Raw genomic sequence first — 17,181 nt, forward strand, 5'->3', positions numbered from 1 at the left:
AATCAGTCTGACCCTGTGCCCCATGGGAACAGTCCAGCCCGAACTGCCAAGCCATGCCTTCCCTGGACCGGAAACAAGCTTCCGAGGACCAGTTTCTGGCATTCCAGCCGTCTTCAGCCCGGCTTGCTTGAATCCAGTGGCAAAGTGAGCAAGGGACTCACGTCTGAGCATACCCTGCCACACTTATGGCGGCCAAAGCGGTACAAAAGGGAGTGTTGATGGACGGAGCATCTGAACCAATCAAACACTCACACCCAGTCAACAGATCTGGGTTTAATCCATCACCGTTCTTTAGCCCACTCTGCCACCCCAGTTCAGACATGGCCGTATGCAAATCAGTCTGACCCTGTGCCTCATGGGAACAGTCCAGCCCGAACTGCCAAGCCATGCCTTCCCTGGACCGGAAACAAGCTTCCAAGGACCGGTTTCTGGCATTCCAGCCGTCTTCAGCCCGGCTTGCTTTAATCCAGTGGCAAAGTGAGCAAGGGACTCACGGCCCCAGGATGCTTGTTTCCGGTCCATGGAAGACATGGCTTGGCAGTTCGGGCTGGACTGTTCCCATGAGGCACAGGGTCAGACTGATATGCATATAGCCATGTCTGAAATGGGGTGGCTGAGTGGGCTAAAGAATGAACCAGCTCCTGTACCAGCAATTTTGCCACAGTCAAACTGTCATTCCTATGACTGGGATAATATTCAACCCATTTTAAGAAAATGCACATCTTGACCATAAAATATCTTAGAAACCATTGCAAAGGGGCATCTCTATGAAGTCCAATTGCATTTGGTTGAAAGGACCTGCAGATTTACCATTGTGAATCATGACAACCTGTGGTTTTCTTCCTGGTGTTTGTTGCTGACATATTACACAAGAATGGCTTAGTGTCCCTGCAGTTACTCTACATCTGGGATTGTTGACAACGTTATTCTTTCCATCACCGAGCCCATGGCCTCACGGTCTAAAACAAACATGCAAAAGTCCCAGATATTGAATCTCTCAGGCAAGCCTCTCAGAAAGCCGCTTTGCGAACCCTGTCCCAATTTGTGTGGTCGACAGATATCTTACCATACTTAGGCATCTCACTGGCCCAGACTATCCCTAAAACATTGGCCACTAACTATGTGACTCTTACCTCTTAAACATGCAAGGACCTGTCAACTTGGAGCCGTCTCCGCCTCTCCTGGTTGAGACGCATAGCAGTGGTCAAGATGACCATTCTATCACGCATACTATATTTATTTCAGACTTTGACTTTGTCCCCCGCCAAACACAATCCGTTCTCTCCAACTGGACATCAATAAATTCCTGTCAGATGTAAGAAACCCTGCCTCCACAAGCACTTTATGTATCGCTTAAAGTGTGACAGTGGTGTGTGGTAACTCTTCTGCGCCACTGCTACCAAGCGGCTCAACTTGAATTTTTGGTAGAATGAAATCACCGGCTCTCCGAGAAGATTGGTCCTTTATGGACCAAGCCTTAGCCAGTACCCATATATGGAATGAAGTAAACACAGGGCCAAGGACCTCTACTCCTCCCCAGAGACAATCATCAATAAAGTATGGAACTCTGTGGTGAACAGGGCAGGCCTGACAACCTTCCCTTCCCTTCTCCTTCTCCTGATGTTTGATCTGTTTATTAAGATTTTCATGGTACTGTCACACAGTTTAATTGCAGGCACAATAAAAATGCAAGGGTGTTAATAAATGAGTGACAAAAAAATATGCAAGAGACATGTGGGGGGGCACGTTACAGCTGGTCTGGTACATGCATCCCCGTAAATCCAGAATATACTGGTGTATACTGCACAACACAGGGACAAGAGGTGCCTTCCAAGGTAAGTGGTCCATGTACAGCCATATTGTCCACAACATTCCATGGCAAAGACATCGGACATATTTAAACTACTTTACTATGAGCAATCAGTTAGCTCAAAAAGAATAGAAGTAAACATCATGGGGAGGGATGGTGGCTTAAGGTAGGTTGGGGACAAAGGAAAAACAGGGAAGGTTCGCTTTCTCTCAATATTGTAAATGTAAATGTATGAAACTTATATAGCGCAGGACTTACCCTGGGGCATCTCCGCGCTTGCTTAGGGAACCCGTCCTGGTATTCCCCTGTGAGATAACCCTGGAAGGGTATCCACAAGGTGAAAGCCAGGCATCCCACCGCGAGGGGCCGATGTGGAGATTAAGCAAGCTATTGCCCAGAGTCGCAGAGTGTGAACCCGTGAGTCGAGAAGGCACCGGAGCAAGAATTAACGAGTCCGTGGAATTATTGAGCCCAAGACCCGCCGAGGCGGGGAATTGAACCCTGGTCCATGGCCGAACTCAAGCTCCAGGTCTGCCGCCTCTAACCCCTGAGCCACACTTCTCTCAATGCAATTCCAATTTGTCTTGAGTAAGTTACAATCTTCTCAATGTAAGTCCGGAATCACTTTGTACACATCTCATTATATTACACTGGAGCATCATAGTCATTTTTATCATGGCATGCATTTATATACATATGACTTTGAGTACAATCTTTGTTGCAGGAGCTTAACCGACATCCTCCTCAGGACATAATGCTGTCTAGAATGCAGTCACGATCGCATCCCAATTGGATGAAATGGGATATTTGCATAGTCCTAGGGTGTTCTCCCTACATTGAGAAGTCCCACCTGCTCTAGCCCAGTTGAGGATGGAGTATGACCAGGCCATTATGGACGGTGGTTCACTGGACTTCCAGTGCCTTGTAATGAGCCATTTGGCTGCTATGAAACCGAGGTCTAGAAAGCATGTAATGGCCCTGTGCTTCTTATCTCTCAGGAGGATGCCCAATATACAGACCTCCCATTTGCATGTAAAATGCCGGTCGGTGCAGGCTGACAGATGGCGTGTGACCCAACCCATTACTGCTGTAATGAGGGGCTTAACAATAGCATGTGTAAAATATCGGCATCAGGTTGGCCACAGCGGGGACAGACTGTGCCTAGTCTATGAAAATAACAATTGATCTTCTCAGGGGTAAGATATGCCCTATGTATAATGTAGAACTGTATGAACCTTGCGAGGGACGTATGTGGGAACTGCCAGAATTATGTTCCATTCCTTAGAGGTGCATGGAAGGGTTCAGTCCATCTCCCAATGATGTCGCTGTGAGGTCAATGCCTTGGCAGTTTGCATCCAAACGGCGTCCGCCAGCCACCGGGTGAGATAACGCCCCTCTCCCATGACGTGTAAGTATTGCAGTGTCAGATGTGCTATAATGTGTTAATTCAAGAGTTGTGACTAATGAAATGTCCTGGGGGCAACCCCTTCTACTGTGTCAGGGTTTTCAGTGCTTCATTTTAGCCAGTGGTTTCCAGTGCTCAGCACCGGCACTTAATTGTCATCACCAACACTTTTGACAGCTCCTACATGGTGGTGCTGTTTGTATAATTCAGAGATGAGCAGGACAGCAATTGTTTATTAATTCAGTATGAATTTAAACAACTAATACCAAGCTATTTATTGTAGCTTTGGGGGTCTTAAATAGGCTTAATTGTCACATCTGTAACAGTGTGCTGATTCATATTTGTGTGGTACTGTCATTAGCAATGCTGGCAGGGGTGGTGCAAGCTCCAGAGGCCTTCTGACTAGAGCCATGGACCTTATATTTTTTTACAAATTAAGCACTGCATATGTCATGAGTATACTATCATGATACAGGTGCCCCAATGTATGTAAAATTCCCTATGACTGTGGTCTTCACTAACCCCAACTTTGCACTTGGAATGCAATCAGAGTTATTCAGACACTGGCGAGATGGGTGCTGTAAATGGGTGGGTTGCCTTTTTTATGCTCAAGGGCTTATCCCCTTTGGCCAACTGAAATTACTCCTTGATTGACTCAGACCACGAATAATATTTACAACTCCGCCACTGGATGACGGGCTCCAGGACATGACAGGGTTCAGGGAGACCAATGACCCCTTTTGAGAAGTGGTTATTCCGTAAACAGAATACTGAGGAGGGAAGCGGAATTGGGCGGGACTCTTTCAACCAATGATTGGGTGGACATTTTTTATAGAGTGTACCAAGCAGCGCATAGCATGACTAGCACTGAGACGCATATAAAAAGATTTCCTCTTAGTACCTAACCCCAGCGAAGCTTCAGAAATGGAATACATGATGCTCTAAGGAATGCTGGGGTTGGGATTGTGGTGGTACATGGACCGTGTTCCATCTCTAATGGCACTGCCCGTAACTTACCCGACACTGGAATCAAATTCTAAATGACATTGACTCTGATCTCAGTACTTCTATCCCAAGGTATGCAGCTTACACAGGATTGGGACTCCTGAATTCCCTTGACTTACCCATTTTGCTCTAATAGAGGGAAACAAATGGCTTTTGCCATGGAGGCAGCCCATCAGGTCATACTCTGTCTCTGGGGCTCAGACAGGTCCCTGGACCATACCTCCTGGCTTCATAAACTATGGTTTATCCTGGGGATGGAGAAATTGTACTTGGTAGCAGACCCAAGTTGCACCTCCTACTCTGACATGTGGGCTCCCTTTATCTAAATTGCTTCCTTTGAATTACAGGAGTTGACATGCCCAACTTACTTGTGGCTACTCCACCTGATCCCAGATACAACCCCAGCTAAGACTAACCCTGGGCGTAGTGGGCGTAGTGGGGCTCCGCGGAGCTACGCGGAGTGGGCGAGAAGCTACGCCCACTCCCGCACTCCGCGTAGCCCCACTACGCACCTCCCTCCCGCTCTCCCCTACATACATTATTTAAGCAACTACCCTGAATAAAACAATTTTAAAGCACTTACCTCATTCGGGGCTCCCTCTTTGAATAGCGTCCTTTCCTGGATACCAATGCGCATGCGCGGGCGGCCGCGCATGCGCATTTGTTTCCAGGAAAGGACGCTATTCAAAGAGGGAGCCCCGGACGAGCCCCGGACAAGGTAAGTGCTTTAAAATTGTTTTATTCAGGGTAGTTGCTTAAATAATGTATCTAGGGGAGGGCGGGAGGGAGGCGGGTGGCGCCGACTCGGCTACGCACACGGAGTGGGCGTAGTGTTGCCGGCTACGCTGTCTACGCAAAATGCGTAGAAGGCAACACTACGCCTACTCCGTGGGCGTAGCCGAATCGGACGCCCAGGGTTAGCTAAGACCTAGTATATTTCTGAAGTTCCTATATCTTCTATATCTGCATCCTGACCTTGCCCTATGCCAACATTGTCGACCACACAGCCATTACAACAAATGCGAATTGAGGTGGGAGGGGTATGGGTTTTGATTTTTCAGTCGCTTGTTTTGATCTTATTTCAAATGCCTCTTATTTCATATGCCAGTCCCAGGGTTGTTGGCAAAAGCTGTGCTTCAGACCTCTCTGTTTTGTTTTCCCAGTATACTGACTGGTGGGGTTGTAGGCAACATGCAGTGTATTTATTTGAGGTGGTAGTAATAATAATAGACAGAATTGTTCCATAAATCTGGGGTTGTGCCACACTTGTTGGAAAAGATCCATCATTGCATCCCTCCCAACATGTGCAGGAGCGTGGTAATGCCTTGCCCTTGGTGACTATAAGCTATCAGGCAATACTGGTCTGCCATTAGTGTAAACCTACACATCATCTTCCCTCATGGTACAGCCTGCTTGCACCCAGGTCTGCCATTCTGCTTCTGTCACCTAATCCTGCAGCTTCCTAACCTCCTCCTAGTTGTCTATGGCTGATAACATCATAGTACAATTTGTGATGTCAGATGTGTTTTTAAGATCTCTTCATTAAATGTGTGTGCGTTAAAAGCACACAATATTGCCATCTCATCTGCATAATGGTTGCCAACCAGGACATAAGCAATACCTTGTCTGTAAGCAACACATTGCACAACAACAATTTAGGCAGGCTGCCGAAGGTTCCTCACGCCCACCCCATTTCTAATGGGAGGACCAGAGCTGTGACCATAATTGCCCAAAGTCATATATGAGTCCAAAGCCATACTGGCTATCGGTTTAAATCGTAACTTGAAACTGTTCTGAAATGGTACACGCTCATGTCAGAGCTATTAGCTCACCTGCTTGTGGAAAGAACACTCTTTGCGACCATGACACTTTCACAACACCTCCAACTGTACACACAACACATGCAGATTTCAGATTTTCTTCATTGTCTCTCAAACAGGAACCATCAACAAACAACACATGATCAGATTCAGGCAATGACTCTTCAGTGTTATCAGGACATGAATTGTACTCCACTCAGTCACATCCAAGCAATCATGTTTAACTTAATAAATAACATTCTCATTTCCAGGCAATGGCATCAAAGTAGCCGGATTCAACACAGTACATCTCTTCAGAGTCACATTCTACGTACCCAACAAGACATACTCGTATTTTGTCAAACGACTATTGGTCAGATGCCATGTTTGCATATGAGTCGACAGTATCTTCATTGAATGGGGCACAAATACTGTCAGTGGGTGACCCATGACAATACTTTTGCACTGCTCAAGACACACTCATTGATGCAACCGCTTTCAGACATCCAGGCAAAGTAGCGGCAACAGGGTCAAGGGTCACAGAGAGTAGACTATAGGCCTGCGATTGCTTCCATGCTTTTGTGTTAACACTGAAAGGGTGAAGCCTTCTCTCTCTCTGCAGAATAGGACAAAGCATTTATTATTAACCAGGCATTCACAAAGCTGGTGCCCTGCCAAGACATTCTTGCAGCTCTGTGAAGGTAATTCTACAACTGTCATCCCAGGGTACCGGATCAGACACCTCTTTCTGGGGCAACCTCTGAAGAAGTTTTGCTGTTAAGCAAAAATTCAGAATCCACTATCTGCACTAGCCCACCATTCCTGAGAAAATACGGACTTCCTTTTGGGCAGCTGGAGTATTCATGTTAAGAATCACTGACAATCTTTACTGAAACACTTTCCTCGCTCCTTTTTCAATATGACGTCCTAAGTACAGGACTTCAGTTTTACAAAACTGTATCTTGGTCGGGGATACTTTATGTCAATTTTTTGCAAAATGATTTAATAAGGCAAGAGTGCCAGTTTTGCAAGCTTCTCTCGTATTTGTCACCACCAATAGGTTATCAATGTATTGGACAAACACTGAGGGATGTACGTTGTTTCAATGCATGCTTTTACCACGCATGCTGTTACAACGCAAGTTTTACAACGCAAGCCATTACAACGCATTGCTTTGGGGGGTGCTGGATAGTGAATAGTTTAATTTACTATTCCAACTCCAGTCCCCGTGGATAGTAGGGAAGGTGTTGGATAGTAAATTAAACTATTACTTATACTAGGGCACCCCCCCAGTGCAATGCGTTGTAATGGTTTTCGTTGTAAAACCTGCGTTGTAAAAGCACTGCGTGGTAAAAGTTGCGTAGTAAAGGATGTTTCCCAACACTGAGTGATATGGCATTTTCGGAGATTTTTTCTGAGGATTTGATTAAAGATTTAGGGGCTTTCTGTCTACCCCTGTGGTACTCGGCACTATGCCAAAACACGACTGCCGAAATGGAAAGCAAAGAAAAAATGTCTATCTTCATGCAATGGAATCAAAAAGACGGCCTGGTACAAGTCAATGACTGAAAACTATTCGGCCTCACGTGGAAACTCAAATAAAATCACAGCTGGATTTGGTACCACAGGACAACATGGAACAACAATGGCATTCACCTTGCGCAAATCCTGCACAATGCAATACCTGCAATATTCAGCTTCTATAAAGCCATAATGCAAGAGATACATCGACTTCCCTTTATCTCCTTCAAAATCCCTTGCTCAATCATTAAGCCAAATGCAAAAAGAACAATTGATGAACAGAAAGTTAAACAACGTCAAACATTCATCCCAGTACAGAGATCTGGGCCTAAATCCATCGTTTTTTTGCTCCTCATGCTACTCCAGTTTAAACCACCATTATGCATATCAGTCTTGAGCCTTCTCACCATGGGATCAGTCCAGCCTGACCTGCCGTGCCAGGTCCTCCCTGGACCGGAAACATGCATCCTGGGAACAGTTTCGGGGTTTCACCCCTCATCAGCTAGGCTAGAGTGACTGCAGTGGCATGGAAGAGGTCTGGGCCTAAATCGATTGTTTTTTTGCTACCCATGCTATTTCAGTTTAAACCCAGCCATATGCAAATCAGTCTTGAACCTGCTCCCCATGGGAACAGTACAGCCTAAACTGCCAGGCCAGGTCCTCCCTGGACCAGAAACAAGCATCCTGGGACCGGTTCTATCATAGAGAAATGGACTTGTGGTCGAACAACATATATCTCTGATGCGAGCCGCCAAAGTATACTTATGGGCACTGAATAGTCCCGAAGATTACCAAAACAGTGTAATCTATATTTTTAACGAAGAACACAATTCCTTGACTGATTACAGGAATTTGGGGATATAAGTCCAAAGATTTGGACCTATAAGGAAAGAAAAGGAAGTAATTTCCAGTACACTCTATACTTTGGAGTTAACTGTTGGCTATTATTCTGTACCCCATGAATTTTGAGAAAAGTCTAACATGCCTAAAGATTATCATTTGCACATTGAAACACATTTTGTTTAAATGTAGCTTCTCCTGAAGAAGTTGGTTAAATTAAGTCAAGTCTACTGAAACGCCATGTTGACAACTTACTTTTATGATTTGTGTATTTTTTTTAATTATACATTGGTTTATATGGAATTGATTAATATCCATTATATCTGCTAATTGTAAATTGTGTATAGAGACTTATCTTGAAACTTGTAGATTAAATATGAAACAATAATACATCTTGATTCAACCACATGAGAAAAGGAATTTTCTAGAAATTACTTTGTTCTCAACATATATACGATTGTATCTCTATGACTGAATGTGTTTGTTTGCATGATTTTAATGTGTATGCATGAGTGAGAAAAAATGAGTGTTTTCTAATATCAATATTATTTAAGGCAGAGGGAAATAGTCTTGTTGCACAGTTATTGGAACCTGATTCCCTTTGGTATACAAAGGGTTGCTCTCTATTTTTCAAGTTTGAAAACAACATCCTCATCATTCGTATATAATTCAGTTCCTCTGGGTGTGCAATAAAGTGAGCAATTCAATTTGTAAAGTAAATCAAGTCCAAGCAGATTCACAGGACTTGTATCACAACCACATATCAATGATGATCCTTAGAGGATCCTATTTCAACAGTAACTGGTTCTTAAATTGGGGAAGACAACTTTTTATTAGTAACTCCTATAACTTGGATACCTTCTCCTAAGAGGGGTAGATTAGGGGCTTCTGTTGTTCTTACAGTAGAGTGGGTGGCACCAGTGCTGACAAGCAATGAGATAGGATTCCCATCCACATAAGTACCACTCTGGTCTACATGTAGTGCCAGACCAGGCACCTTCATGCTAATGGGCTCTGGTCACTGTCATCCAATACAGTCAAATATTGTTGTGCTACATTCTGATTTTGGTAAGAATTTTGATTCACATTTTTTTTTTGCACCTGAACATTCTGTTGTAGCATGGGAGTTTGGGGAATTTACATTTGCTTTGATACACTAGAATTCTGCATTCTCTGTCCCTGCATTTGTTGACTCTTCCCATGTTATTTCCTTGAGACTGTGTGTATTTATATTCTGCATCTTATTCCATTTTTTATAAAAAAAATGACTTTCGCTCACATTTCTAATGTCCAAGCTTTTTGCACTCATGGCCTGGATTTGTCTTTTTTAAAAGCGACACCTCAATACCAGTTCTAGGATCTGCAGGATTACCACAACCCCTACTTTGCAATGAGAAATTCTGCCGTGGGAAACCATAAACACCCTGCATAATTGGAGTTTGATTATAACCTCTCTGTACCTGCTCTGTCTTCTCAAATCTCAACAGATTTTAACTATTCTGCATTGCTTTTATCTGTGCAATCAATAATTTATCCTTGAGTTTGTATCTCATCTCACTACTGCTCGCACAATTTTTTGCAAATCGCAAAATTCCATCCACTGATTTACTTTGCCAACACTGTATTTGCTGTTGAAGCATGTTAGAAATCTCAGGCCTCAAACCCATAACAAACTTGTAAACAAATTATCCCACATCTTTCTCAGCAATAATGTCTGATCCATTATACGGTTTGAAAACCTGTACCAATCTCTCATAAAAAGCATGTACTGATTCTTTCAGCTCTTGCGTTACACTGCCAATCTGCATCCAATCAATTTCTTTAGGGGAAATTTTAGCCTTCAGGTGAGTTTTTGCAGGTTGATATTTTCTCATTAACTCTGGGGACTGTGCAACTCTTCTATAATCCCTTTTTGGTTCTGATTCCGGCTAATCCACAGTGATCTTACATTCAAACCACAAATCTGTCAGTACCACAATCTCAAACTAAGTATTCAAGTCAATTCAGAAAACCTTTGAAATTTTCACAAATCGTTCAACTTGTCTGTATCATTCCACAGTTTTTTTTTTCTCAATATAGGGAAATCATTTGCAAGTGACAAGATATGTTGTCTTATCCACTGTATGTGAACATAACCTCCTCCAGGTACTTCCCTCATAGCTAGCATTTGTACATCCACCTATAATGCCGCGAAAAACTCCTGGTGGTGATCTGCACTCAAACTCACTTTGGGGCATATTATCAAGGGGGTTTATCTCCGCTTTTTTGGCTTTAAAAGCAAAGAAAGTGGAGATAAAATTATCTCCCTATTACCTAGCTGTCGCTAACACCAGTTAGCGACAGCTAGTAGGAGATAGCGACCATCTTGGGCCCCACTTTGCATGTCAGTGATATTTATCACTAATGACATGCAAAGTGGGCGTGCCAAGATGTTAGCGACTGGAAACAGTCGCTAACATCGCTATCTCCTATTACCAACTTATGGAGATATTCGCGCTAAGCGCGAATATCTCCAAAAGCTAACACCTGCCCTGAGCAGTTCTTTGCCATGTTATCCAATGGGAGGTGGATAACATGGCTAAGACCATTAGCTCGATAATGCATGAATATCGCGGACTTTTCAGCGATATTCATGCATTGTGGCGATTTTTATCGCATTTGCGATAAACCTTGGTAATACCGCAGGTTTGCGGTAAATTTTTATCTCTAACCAAGCAATAGCGATAATTATCGCTATTGCTTGGTAATATGCCCATTTGTTCTCTTCTTTTTCGACCAGCTACCTTCCCCTTTTTCTCTTTCTTCTCATTTGTTAATTAATGCCATTAGCTAGCTCTTTTATATGGAATTTATTTCCTGGTGCTCTCATGTTATCTATGTCTTTGTCAGTAAGGTTCATCCTGTAAGATGCTTGCAACATTTATGAATTTCAAATATCTATACCATATATCTATTCGAATTCAAACAATCTCTCATAGGTTACATTTGCTCATCTTGTGAAATTTTTACAGAGAAACAATATTTACTCTGCAATCTTGATGGGAAAAATGTTCCCTAAATCATCTCTTCTTTTTTTTTTTTTTTTTCTTTTTTTTTGTCCTCATATTTGCCACCAGAATATATTTGCTCTAGGTGGGTCTCACCGATGCCTCTTATACTGTCATTTATCGAGTCCGCCATGGAGACAGTATCATAGCATACAGAGAAGTCCCAGAGGTAGGCTGCTTTCCTTATCCCACTCCTCCAAGCCTATATTGAGCGCCCTAGGCCTGGTGGAGGACAGGACCGACTCAACCTCTGGCATAATCACAGGACCGTTCACCTATTTATCCAGACCACCAGTTTAGACCAAACATTCTCAATGTTCTCTATTCGACCAGCCAAATCCATTTTACAGACTTCCATTATATACTTCAGGCATTCTGCAAAGCGAGGAGGAGACACTGACTTCCACTCCATACAAATTTGTCTCCTAGCAATGATTATTATATAAAAAATAAACTGTGAGTCCGGACTATTGATATCATAATCTTTCGATAAACCGAAAAAAACAAGTCTACGGGAACAAATAATAGTCGTTAATAGTACATCAGACAAAAAATCCATAACCGCTTTCCAAAAGTCTTGAATGGCTGGACATTCTAAAAAGATATGAATATCGTCAGCTGCATTATGTTTACATCGGGGGCAATAATAGTTTTCTCGTGTGATCTTGTTCAGTTTGGCCGGAGTCCAATATACTCTATAGGCCGTAAATATATGGTTACGTCTTAAGTTTGCTGGCTTAATTAGCCTCGATGACAACAAAAAGGAATCTAACCATACTTTGTTAACTTCATCAGGAGTGTCCGGTATACAATGACCCCATAAATTTATAACCTCTGAATTGGTTTTACTCTCTTCTTCTTTGATCAACAGTTTATACCAAAATGAGAGTTCTTTTACCCATTTCCCCCTCCTTCCTATATAGTCAAAAATATCTGTGTCTTTCTCTTTTTGCATATTTTGACTGGACCACCAGGAAGATAGTTGATAGTATTTGAACCTAGTTAACTGCCCATCAGTAAGTTGTGCTAAAGAATTCCAGTCCACCAGGCCCGAATCCCTCCTAAGATCACCCCATATTTTTAACCCAGCATTTCTCAAAGGTTGTGACAGATGATCTTGGAGGCATAAAGGTGTACCAGGAGAGTCCCAAATTGGGGTATATGTATGGTAATATGGGATATCAAATATCTTCCTGATGAACCCCCAGTTTTTTAGTGCGGTCGATAGGATTTTAAGGCGAATTTTTAAAAAAAAATTCTGGTCTCCAAATTTAAACAAAAAATAATCGTGGTCATAGGGTAAGTCAGTTAATAAGGCTTGAAACAAGCGGCCCTGTGATGATGCATCTAACTTATTTGCAAGAATCCTAAAATTTCTGAAATGAAATGCGTGACAATATGACAGGAGATCTGGGAGGGCAAGCCCTCCTAAACTTAAACCCCTCCTCAGTTTCTTCCATGCGATTCTTGCAGACTTACAGGCCCATATAAATGATCCAATTTTACCCTGCAAGGTATTAATATCTTTCAGTGAGAATGATAAGGGGATGCAGTTGAATAGGAATGTCACTTTTGGGAGAATAGTCATTTTAATGAGGTTAACTCGACCGTATATATTCAGGGGCAAGTTTCCCCATCTTATCAATGTTTTATTAATATCTTTAACCACCATATTCCAACTGAGTAATGTAATGTCTTTTAATGATTGGGTTAAATGAATTCCCAGGTACCTCATTTTCTGATTAGCGCCTAATATAGGTACGTTGTTATTCCATCCCATGATCTCAGTTTTTTCCTTATTTATCTGGTAACCTGACAGTTTCCCAAATTCTTCTGATAAATAAAATAACCTTGGTATTGCTACTAAATGGTCGGAGGTATATAAAAGAAGATCATCTGCGTATAACGCCACCTTCAAGGACAGATTTCCGAGCAAAAAAGGTTGGATAATATTGTCCTCTCTAATCCCACAAACAAAAGGCTCCATATAAACATCGAACAGAAGAGGGGATAAGGGACAACCCTGTCTGGTACCTCGGGATATATCGAACCATTCAGATAGAATTCCATTAACTAAAACCTTAGCCTTTGGGTTGTAATATAGGGATCTAACCGCCTTTATGAACAATTGAGGGAACCCGAAAGCCGCCATAGAGGCCCAAAGATACTTCCAATTGACCTGATCAAAGGCCTTAGCAGCATCTATGGCGACCAGGGCCAGTGGGAGATTTTTAACGTTGGCGTAGTCTATAGCTCCTATTGCTTGAAATGTTAGTTCATTTAACTGTCTCCCTGGGATAAAACCTCTCTGGTCAGGATGAATTATAGACTTAATAACCTTCGATAGTCTAGTTGCTAAAATACCAGAGTAAATCTTCATGTCTGTATTCAGCAGAGAAATAGGTCTGTAAGACTCTATTCTTTTGACATCCTTATTTGGTTTTGGTATGAGCGTTATAATGGCTTCTCCCCATGAGGGAGGTGCTGAGAAACCCTGAATCAATAAAAGGTTGAAAAGTTCCTTTAATGGAGACACTAATTGGTCTTTATTATCCAAATAGATCTCCACTGGCAACCCATCTGAGCCTGCCGCTTTCCCTTTTTTCATTTTCTTCAATTGACTCAGGATTTCCCCTTCTGTTATCTCACTATCCAGGTACACCTTATCTGTTTCAGGTAGTTGCGGCAAATGTTTTGTTATCAGCCAGGATTCTAACTCTTCCCCCTTAGGATCTTTATCCTCAGTATAGAGACTTCTCATAAAAGATCTTGCTTCTTCTCTGATTTCTACGTCTGTTTCCAATAATTCTCCTGTCTGTCTTTGTAATAGCACTTTGACGTTATTTCTAGTTCTCTCTTCTCTGGCTTTCCAGGCTAAAAGAGCTCCACATTTTTCTCCGTACTCAAAATATTTTAATCTACTAGACTCCCATTTTTCTTTAAGAATTCTCTCCTCCGATACTTTTAATTGAAGCTGTAAATCGATGAGTTCCTTCTCTATCAGGTGTACTCTGCTGGAGTTCTCTAAAATTGCATTCTGTAATTCTTGATCTTTTCTTGTTATTACTGCCAAATCTTCCCTTCTTTTTATTTTTATGCTCTTTCTCTTATAACTCATTAGGGAACTTAGAACTCCCCTCAAATAGGCTTTATATGTTTCCCAAACAACCTGGGGGGAGGAAGATCCTAAATTCATCGCGAAGAACTCTGATGTTTTTTCATTAACTTCTTCTTTTAATTGATTATCTAATAGAAGTGATCTCTCCAGTGTCCACCTAGGTTTTAATGAAGTTATGCTCAATTCAATTACCACTTCCAGTACAGCATGGTCTGATAAGCCTGTAGGTGTAAAGGAAAGGTAATTAATGTCCTTAAGTAAGTGCTGATCTACTAGAAAATGATCTATTCTGGAATAATTCTTGTATTTTTTGCTATAAAAAGTGAAGCCTAATTTATTTTTGTATTTTTTTCTCCAAACGTCTGCTAGGGTGAAATCTTTCATTAGAACGTCTAAGATGGCAAGTGATTTTAAGGGAGCATGGTATTTCACCTTAGAAGTTCTATCTAATTTTTGGTCAAAAACCAAGTTGAAATCACCACCTAAGATTAAAGGGCCAGTTGTCATAAATAGTGCTAATTCCAATTTAGACAGTGGAACAGGATTGTCCTCATTTGGACCATAGTACACTGCAATTGTATAGGTGGTATTTTGAATAAATACTTCCGCAGTTAACCATCTTCCAGATTGATCTGTCTCGAATTTTCTCAGGCTTATCCCCCTATTCGCCCGAATTATAATAGAAACACCCCTTGTAACACCTGATTGCCTAGAGCTGATTATGTCTTGAACCCATCTTAATTTCTTATAGAGAGAATTGCATAGTGCCTCCTCTAAGTGTGTTTCCTGTAACATTATAATTTGAGCATCTGAATTTTTTAGGAATTCGCAAATTCTGTTCTGTTTTACTTTTTCCCCTATACCGTTAATGTTCCATGACAGGACCTTAAGTTTGTATAAATTAATCATGGGTCTAATATAGGTTCATGCCCATCCAAGCCTTTGTTCAGTGTAGGATTATTTATATATGAGGATTTTTTGTTTTTTATTTGCCCCCTTGCACCCCCCACCCCTTGAACCCCTCCCCCCCGAGGAACCCCCCCTGCATACCTGGCGATGTCTTCGCCTTTCGGAGCAACCGGGTGGTGCCCGTAGCCTTTAACTGTATTTTGGTGAGACAAAATTAAATCACAACTAAATCATCAAGTCCCTCTGTTTTGTCATACAGCATATTTATATTTATATTTACCTAACGTTATAATTTTTTTTTTTTTTTTTTTTTATTATTATTTTTTTTTTGTTTTGTTTTTTATTAAATTCGTCCTTTAAAGTAATTGCCAGTTCTACCCGTTACTATTCCTCCTGCTCGCTTTTTATTCGGTCCAAAAAATTATCGACCTCTTCTGGTTGTGTGAAACTGTATGTCTTATTTTTCCACATGATCCTGAGCATAGCCGGGAATCTCATCTGAACATGCGCTCCCACTAATCTTAGATCCGGCATTCTGGTACCCAGCTCCCATTGTCTTTGTGCAGTTCTCGCACCAATATCGGACCTTATGATATAAGGACTAGATTTATAACGTAGATCTGACTTTGATAGGGATCTTCCTAAGATAAGTTCCTTAACGCTGTAAGTTTGAAAATTTACTAGAATTCTCCTTGGTGTTTTCCTATCCGAGCGTCTCTTGTATGGGTCTCTATGTACCCTTTGGATTTCTGCCTCCAGGTTTATATCCGGGCGATCTTTTAAAACACCATCCCTCAAAAGTCCACAAACAAAGCCTTTTAAGTCCTCCGACTCTTCCCCTTCCGGAATCTTTAGGATCCTTAAGTTATTCCTCCTAGCATGAGTCTCCAACCTCTCAATGTCCATAACCAGTGATCTGTTTTGAGTTTTAAGAAGTTCTATGTCTTTTTGATTACTGTGTGCAGTTTTATTCAAAGCAGCTGCTTCTGTTTCCAGGTTCCCTGTACGCAAAGTGACTTCCTCTAACTTTGCCACTAACACGTCAAATCTGTCCTGGATTGTTTTCTGGTTATTTTCCGATATTTCAAATTTCGACATCATATCACATCTTAAGGATCGAAAAAGATCCCCTAGTCGATCACTCTCCTGCTCACTAGAGTCCTCAGACCTTCTCCTTGTACCTAGAGTCATTTGAACAGAGTCTGATGGATTGACTTTGCTTACATCTTTTCTTCTTGTCCCGTCTTCACCTTCCTTAAAGCTGCTATGTACAGCTTGACTTTTGGGTCTAGTATCTTGCTTCCCTCTCGCTTTATCTGCAGGAGGTGCTTTAATTAGGTTGCCCTGAGCATTTGATCCTTGAAGTATCTTTGTGCTTTCAACCTCTGATAGATTTGGCTGACTCTTGTGCAGCTCTGAACTTGCTATGTTCGGTGATTCTGTTCCCTCCTCTGCGTTTTCCATATTTCCCAAATTCTCCAAAACCCCGTAACGGTTTTCTGAGGGTACGATGCCGATATTGTCCTCTGACAGAATTGGGGAACGTTTAGCCAGATCTAGGACTTTGAAGAAAGATTTAAGGGAGGGGGTACTTTTCACAGCTTGACTCTCGTGAGATGCTCCCTTAAGTTTTTTAATTAAGGTGATCTTTTTCTTTTTGCTTTTACAAGGGGTTAGTGGCATAGGTCGCTCTCTCTCCTCAAAATCTGAAACGCCCTTCCCTTTTA

Source organism: Lissotriton helveticus, chromosome 4_1 (genome assembly GCF_964261635.1).
Source record: "Lissotriton helveticus chromosome 4_1, aLisHel1.1, whole genome shotgun sequence".
Taxonomy (NCBI): domain Eukaryota; kingdom Metazoa; phylum Chordata; class Amphibia; order Caudata; family Salamandridae; genus Lissotriton; species Lissotriton helveticus.